Consider the following 7,400-nt stretch of genomic DNA (forward strand, 5'->3'; position numbering starts at 1 on the left):
TAAAAGTGAACTTTGATCTAACAGATATTTAGCAAAAAAAAGAACCTAGGAAATGAGTGTTATCAATGTTTGTTCCAGTATTTTAGGATAACTAATGTAACAGAGAAGGTATGCCTTTTTATTATATTATATTTTATTATACTGTAAATTTGAATGTACTGTATTGTATGTTTATTTATTGTATATGCTGTATTAGTTTCCTGATCCACACTTCTTAGCAGTTGGTGGTGGTAATCCACCAATTCGTCTTTTATAACCGACCATAAACTTCGTGCAGAAGAAGAAGCGACAGAATCCTGGGAACATATAAAAGATTAATAAAACACTTTTTAAGGTGCAGAGGAGTGAACATTTTGCTGTGGTGTTAAGAAGAGCCTTCGGAAATTTGCAAAAACTGCGGTAAGTGTTATTAAATGAGATTACTGTTTTTTGAAAGATTGCTGAATACAGTGATACAGAAAAACAGCTACTAGCTAAAGGGCTGCTATTGCTAGTAAACAAGAGTTAGTACAGTAACGTCACAGGTGAGCAGAAATTAATCACAATTTGACCCACAGGACAGTATATTTTACCAAACACAAATTAAATTGGTAGATTATTTTGTTCTGTAACGGTACGTTAATATTGAGTTAAGTGTTCCATGGGTGGTGGTTGTTCTAATGGTAGGTTAAGTAGCTAATTAATTGAACAGACAGGCTAAAATCCAAGCTAGGATAATTGGCCACAAAAATCATAATTTCAGCATTAACTCTCTGCTTTTGGCTACTGGTGTTAGACTTGCTGTCATCACAGTCTGTTGAAATTCTTTTAATTTTGCATTTTTGTCAGGCTTATTGGTTGACTTACACTCCGTTTTTAGGAAATATGCCTAAACGATTCAAGGGTAATGGCGCGTTCTACTGTTAGCTAACAGCTAGAAAAACAGAACTTTAGCAAGCAGTTAATCCGAATGTAATTTGAAACACTGTTATGCAAAAGACATAAGCTCCTTTAAAAGATTCAGTTAAAAGGAAATGGAGCCAGAACATTTAATTTGTCATTTGAACTCTAAAGCCTAGTAAATCATTTACAGCAGTTCACTTTGCTGAAAGCTGATTATTAGAAAGCTGCTTTTGAAGTAAAAGTAGTAAGCAAGAAAGGAAGAAGAAGAAGGTATTACAGTTAATTCCTATAGCAGGTTACAGTGAACAGTGCAGAAAAACACATAAATTGAGACTCTTTGCATGTTGGGATGGTTCCCAAGACACCTACTGTACCTCTGCTCATTTTGATCCATTTTCAAAATGAGAGCAGTTTGTCAAGAGAACTTCATCTTGGATTAACAAAATCATTCATCAAACCACGTTCAAACTGCTACAGTGGTACATTGGTAGAAAATGTTCCTGATCAATTTGCTAGCACTGTTTGTTGCACACCTGTTATATACACTTTGATTAATGTTTAATATTTCTTGTAAATGGCTGCACCGAGCCAGTATTTTGGCCCTCCAAATACAGGTCAGTTTCTTAGTTGTCATAAAATGAAACATGGCAGCTTTTAAGAAAATATATTCACTTCAAGTCCTGACTGCTTTGCAATATTTACACTTGTTGGTTATTGCAGGGGAAAACTGATTGTGCACATCTTTATTCTTATTGCTGACAGTGCTTGTTAATAATTCTTTGTTTCTCATCCTTCACTAAGTGCAGAAGTCTGTGTCTGTGTAAGCGGCACTTTGTTAAGTTGAAATGCTGTGTAAGATTGCAGCAAGTCACAGACCCATTGTTGAATTTAACAGCAAGGCTAAATATGTACACTACCTAAAATCAACACAGAGCAATTAAAAGCAAAATACATGTAGGAGTGTTTTGCTTTTTTGTGCTCACATATTAACAATAATAAAACAAAGGCTGCATGCTATTCCTAGGACGTGGGCCGTAGTCTAATCAGTAATATTTAAACATGAACACATCACACTTGAGTCAGAAAATAGCATGAAAGCAGTAATCTGTTAAATTTGGTGGTTCACTCCTGGCTTCCTCCTGTCAACATGTCAGTGTGCTCTTGAGCAAGTCGCTCAGACCTGGTTGTTACAGGTGGTTCGATTGGTATGTGGTAGTTTGTCACCCCTGGTTTGTAAGTGTGTGAAAGAGAGGAAAACTATAAAGCACTTTGGATAAAGCTGCTATGTACTGTATAGTAAATGCAGGTCATCTAGACGTTGAGATTCACATGCCATTGTGATGTGCGTCTAATCAGTTATGGCAAACCAAACGGACAGTGTGATTGATCACTCATTGTCAGCTGCTGATCTGAATAAGACATGAGGTTGATCATCTCATGATCATTTCAACTAATAAATGACTGTCTAAACAATTGCTTCTCTTTAAATATATGTGGCCTTTGCTGTGTGATTTTTGTCTTAGCTCTTTTTCCTCAAAGCTTTATATTTAAATATATGTCTAATAATTTCATTTCTTATTTCATTCGCAAAAAAACTCTTGTTTCATAGGACAAAAAATTGCAACAGATGTTTGTACCTACATGAAGCTAAAGCCTGCGTTCCTGTTTTGGCTTTTGAAGTGGCTTAGTCATTAATCTCTGGAAGTCTCTTTAAGAGGGTTTTAATTATTAATAAAAATGACTGGGAATCAAAAATGCTCATGTGGATTACTCAGAAGAGTCTAATTGGCTTGCAAATCATGTGCTGGTGGAGGTTAAGTTGTATGGGACTGAAGCCTGGTCCCACAGAGCTCATTTGAGAAATCTTACAGTCCAGTGCCTCCAACATTGCTTCCTGTCACACCTCCAACATTTTGGCACTATTGGCCAGTGTGTTTCTGCCTTTTACTTGTAGATCTGTCTGTCCTGGTGTTTCCTGTCCAATCTCTTTTATTAAACTGTATATCAAACTGATCTAACCATGCTTTAAAATGACAACTTAGAGTTTTGTGTTCCTTAAAACTGCATTTGGCTGAGAGGTACTGAGGAAAGAAACAGAATTATGTTTTTAAATTCTCATATCACCAGATGTCTGAGCTCAATCTCTTTCTATAACTGTGTCAGCTACACTGACAGAAAAGAAACTGTACAAAAACATTACAAGGTTTTCATCCTTGAGACCAACTTGGGGGACATTTTTCACTTTTTCTTTTATATGGAAGCAAAACCAAAAGGATATGGATATATGTGAGAGCAGTTGATCCTTCCTAACTGCACAGAGAAGTAGGGCTGGAAGATATGGTATATCGAATTAGCCTAATTTGATTAATTACATTTTTTGTTTTTGAACAATGTGAAAAATTCCAAAATCAAGATTAATGCTTCCTCTGCTGTCACTCCAACACCAGGGCCAGCAGTTCTCAGAATCAACATTGCTGACGTCAGTGTTTCTCCTACATAGGGCCATCTGTGTCACTTTTAAGTTGGCTGCCACAGAATCATGATGATGAAAATTTAATTATGCTATCTTAAATCAAACCACAAAGCTGCACCAAATGCCACATGACTGGAGAGAAACTCAGTGCTGTCAGGGATCTCGTGAAGAGGAGTGTGAAAAGTAGATAGTCAGAAGAGCTTTTAATGATCACAATAAGTTCTGTTTAGACAAATGTTTAATAAACACCATTAATTAGGAGGAAGCTTTAGCTGCTGCCTTAAACAGCACATCTGGGAAAGTGAAAACACAGCTGAGGCCTAAGATAATGTTTTAAGCTCTGATACAGTAGGGTCAATGTTATCATGTCACGCCCTCCGATGTGTGTCATTTGTATAGCACCTGTTGGCAGTGAAATGGATCGATTTTATCAAAGGAAAGAATAACGTACATCTGAACTGGTTTGCTGATAATATATAAATGTGTACAGCACAATAGATAGTAAAGAGTTTCTTCATTACCATCAAAGAGCTCTGAATCTGAGATTTTCTCTGCCTTTCCTCACATCTTATCCCTCTTGTCTCTCATTTGTCTTTGCCTGCTGCATTGATGTCTTCCTTGTTACCTCTGTTTTGACTTGTATGGTTGTGAATACTTAATCATGCTGAAAATGCCACACTTTTATTCCTCGAAGGCTTTATTCTTATTCCTCTCATCTTTTTTTGGAGTGACATATTCCTTGATGGTAGGTGGGATGTGCCACGCACAGTTCATACAGCCTTAAAAAGTATGTGTATCATGTGTATCTTTGCATACTTATCAACACCCTTATTTAGATTACTATTGATTAGTTTTTTTCTTTTGGATACTCTCCCTTTTTTCTTAAATTGGCTTGTCTGGCTTTATTTAGTCTAGAAGGGAGTTAATGCATCGTTCATGAAGATAATCCTCAGCTCCAGGCTCCTAACACGTCTTTTGTTTCTTTTAAGATGGTGCTGAATGTCTACACAGCAGTCTTCAACAGACAAACTCAGCTGCTGCTTCAGAATAAGGTAGGACAAACATCAGTCTGCGTGTTACAGAGAGCATGCTACAAAATACAGAATGAGCCCACAGTGTCTTTGCTCGCACACTTGTGTGAAGCATTCCGGTATGTGTGTACGTGCGTGCTTTTGTGTGAACCCATCACTTTTAATCCCCAGCAGAGTATGCACTGAGGGCTCGGCTGCCTTTGAGGCTCTTCTTAAGGTCTTTCTTGGGAATCAACTGCTGCTATATGGAAAAAATTTGCAAGGGGTCACAGCAACAGCACATCATCACCACTATCACAGGGGTGAAGACATACTCTGAAATCTGAGTATGGCCTGCTGAAAGCTTCTTAAACAGAATTATAGTTGAGATATTTGATTATATGTTAGTGACATAAATTGTATATTTTTATAAGATGGAAGTTTTGCTTCTTTATGATGTTGATCATGCATGTGTTACACTGAACTGGCCATCTGAGCTCTGGTGAACTTTGTAGTCCATTCACTTTCTCACACAGTGTTCAGTACTATTAGGCTGTTTTATTTTTAAATTTTAACCAGCTGGGATATGGTTCTTTTGAAGTGATGCGCCTGATGAGTGTCTTGTGTCAGGGGAACTGAAGCAGTGACTCATGTTATCTGGCGGACAGTGATTGCATCCGTCTCCATTGTTGAGTTTTTGATAGTACTACTACTCTTACTGATACTGTTAATCATTCCAGTACTTGAGCAATGGTACTGTTATTGGAATATTTTCATTTGTATATTTTACACAGTAATGTTGGGTTTGACACAGCATTTGCAGTTTGTACAATCAAGGATTAAATCTTGGAATATTAGGCCAATGTGGGTCCCATCTTTCCTCTGCCCTCTAATCTCCTGCTCCTAACCCTGTAACCAAGAACGTGGATAGTTAAATTAGAATTTACTGTTTTAATTTAGTTTTAATGATCACTTTAAAATTGTTTGTCAAGTCTCAGTCCCCGAGCATAGTTTAAACTTTGTATTAGTTTCCTGGTGGGTGCTAATTCAAAGAGCTGATTGTTTCTCTATTGGTATCTGTTCACCACAGTCAACTGACATAGTCCCCCCACCTTCTGTCTCTTTGTCCTATTCCTGAGGTGTCGCTCTCAGCAGAACCATGAAAACCATCTTGAAGGAGACTGAATTATATTTCTCTTTTCATTTTTGCCCTTTTTTCTAATTGCCTCAAGCATATGCTCTCACACAAAGATGCCATTCTGACTCATGGCTGTTCATCGTGTCACACTTTTGTTTGCCAGAAGACAGCGGGTGGGAATCTATGGTTTTATGGGTGCAAATGTATCTACAAGTATCTTTTATCAACCACTACTTCCACCATGGGCTATGATCCACCTTTCTCTCTGGCAAAACGTGTAAAAAAACTATTCATATATAATCGTGTTAGCGGTAGAAAGGTGCTTTTTTTGTTGCTATTGATGTTGAAAAGACAAAGAATTTCCTTTTCGTTCTCCCTCCTTGTATTTCTTTGGGTTATGTGGATCACTGAAGAAAAACACAAATACACAAGAGCAGTTTACATTGGTAATGTGCATTAGCTAACTGAGCATTCACGCCATTCTTTAAATGCACAACAGTACCATATGCATGTGTATAGCAGGGTTATAATAGTTTTTCATTTTGATATTTTTGGATTCAATCTAAATTTCCATTTAGTTTTAGAAAGTTCTGCCAGTGGTTTAATTAGTTTCAGTTTTTATTTTATGTACTGATTTCTCTTTGGTTTTAGTTTGTTTTAGTTAAGGATACAAGTTGTCAACGACTATGAGGATATCAACATGTCAAGACTGAAACATATATATTTTTGCAGTTTAGACTGGCAAAGCCTGTTATTACACAAAGGTACAGTCCAAAAGAATGTAAGAGTCTGCAGAGTACTCATTGGGAAAAGAGGTTCAGTGTAAAAGTTTCCAAAGACTCAAGGTTACAAAAGTATAGGAGTACTTAAAATAATCAGAAAAGTAAAAGTAGTTTGTACACTGTGTAAAGATTTGTTAGCACACTGTACCACAGCAGCACTAGCATTATGCACGAGCACCTGAATAGAAAAACAGAGGAGTTATTCTGGATAATGAACTGCTAGAAAAGGCAAAACTGCTGTAAGTGTTGTCAGTTCATGTTTATTAAATTAGTAGGGAGAGCTGTTTAATATCTTTTGTCCTTGTATAGCAGCTAAACTCATTAAAACCATAACGTCTGCTGCTACCTTTGAATTTCCACTGAATAAGTGTATGTGAAAATGTTTCAGCTTTATTCTGTGTTGACTGATAGTGTCAGTGTATATGTGTTCATGCCTTCTTCTAAGCAGTCTAAGGTTCATCTGTGTTGTGTTTGTTGGGACATTTATCTTTTTGTAGGTAAATTAATCATTTAGATGAGTTGGTGAAATAGTTGATAGATTAATCGGCAAAAATCTGCCAGAGCAATGACATCTGCAGAAACTGTTTTTTAGAATATGCAGTGACAGACAGATTATTTATGCTGAGACTTGTGTTTTGTTTTGTCTTCATAAATTATTTTAAGCAGTTGGGTAACTGTAGCCTTGCTTGTAAAAGGGTTAGGTTAGCATAGCATTCTTTCACAACCCATATGTATAGCATAGGTGCATTGCTTCCCCTGCTTCTTGGCTCTCATGAAATGTCTTACAGTGCATTTGAGAAAAGCAAAATCAGTAATGTGGCAAGGACTCGCTGACTTAAATTTACTTCTGCCCTGGTGGCCCCTGTTTACCCAAGTACTTTGTGGTGCTTTGTGCATTGTTTTTGCTACCTCACATTGTCATACCTGCAGTGCCATCACATCTGCATGATGCGAAGAGGCTTGTTGAGTGTTTATTTGTTTCAATATCCCTGCACGAGTCTGCTTGTTAATAGTGCAAGAGCGGCTTCATACCTCCACCAAATTATCCCAGTAGTGATGTTTTTGTAATGTCTGTCATTCTACCTTGCTGTTTGTATTAAAATTTGACTGTCCTT

General features: G+C 37.1%; 1 protein-coding gene across 1 annotated transcript in view; it reads left to right on the forward strand.

The window, feature by feature from the left end:
- The first annotated feature begins 230 nt into the window (after positions 1–230).
- gpat2 (glycerol-3-phosphate acyltransferase 2, mitochondrial) overlaps positions 231–7,400 on the forward strand; it is an 84,631-nt gene continuing 77,461 nt past the window's right edge. The window contains exons 1-2 of the mRNA XM_020593825.1: positions 231–399; positions 4,345–4,407. The gene's annotated coding sequence lies outside the window, so the exon portion shown is untranslated. The remainder of the gene's footprint in view (positions 400–4,344; positions 4,408–7,400) is intronic.

Source organism: Monopterus albus, unplaced genomic scaffold (genome assembly GCF_001952655.1).
Source record: "Monopterus albus unplaced genomic scaffold, M_albus_1.0 scaffold20.1, whole genome shotgun sequence".
Classification (NCBI taxonomy): domain Eukaryota; kingdom Metazoa; phylum Chordata; class Actinopteri; order Synbranchiformes; family Synbranchidae; genus Monopterus; species Monopterus albus.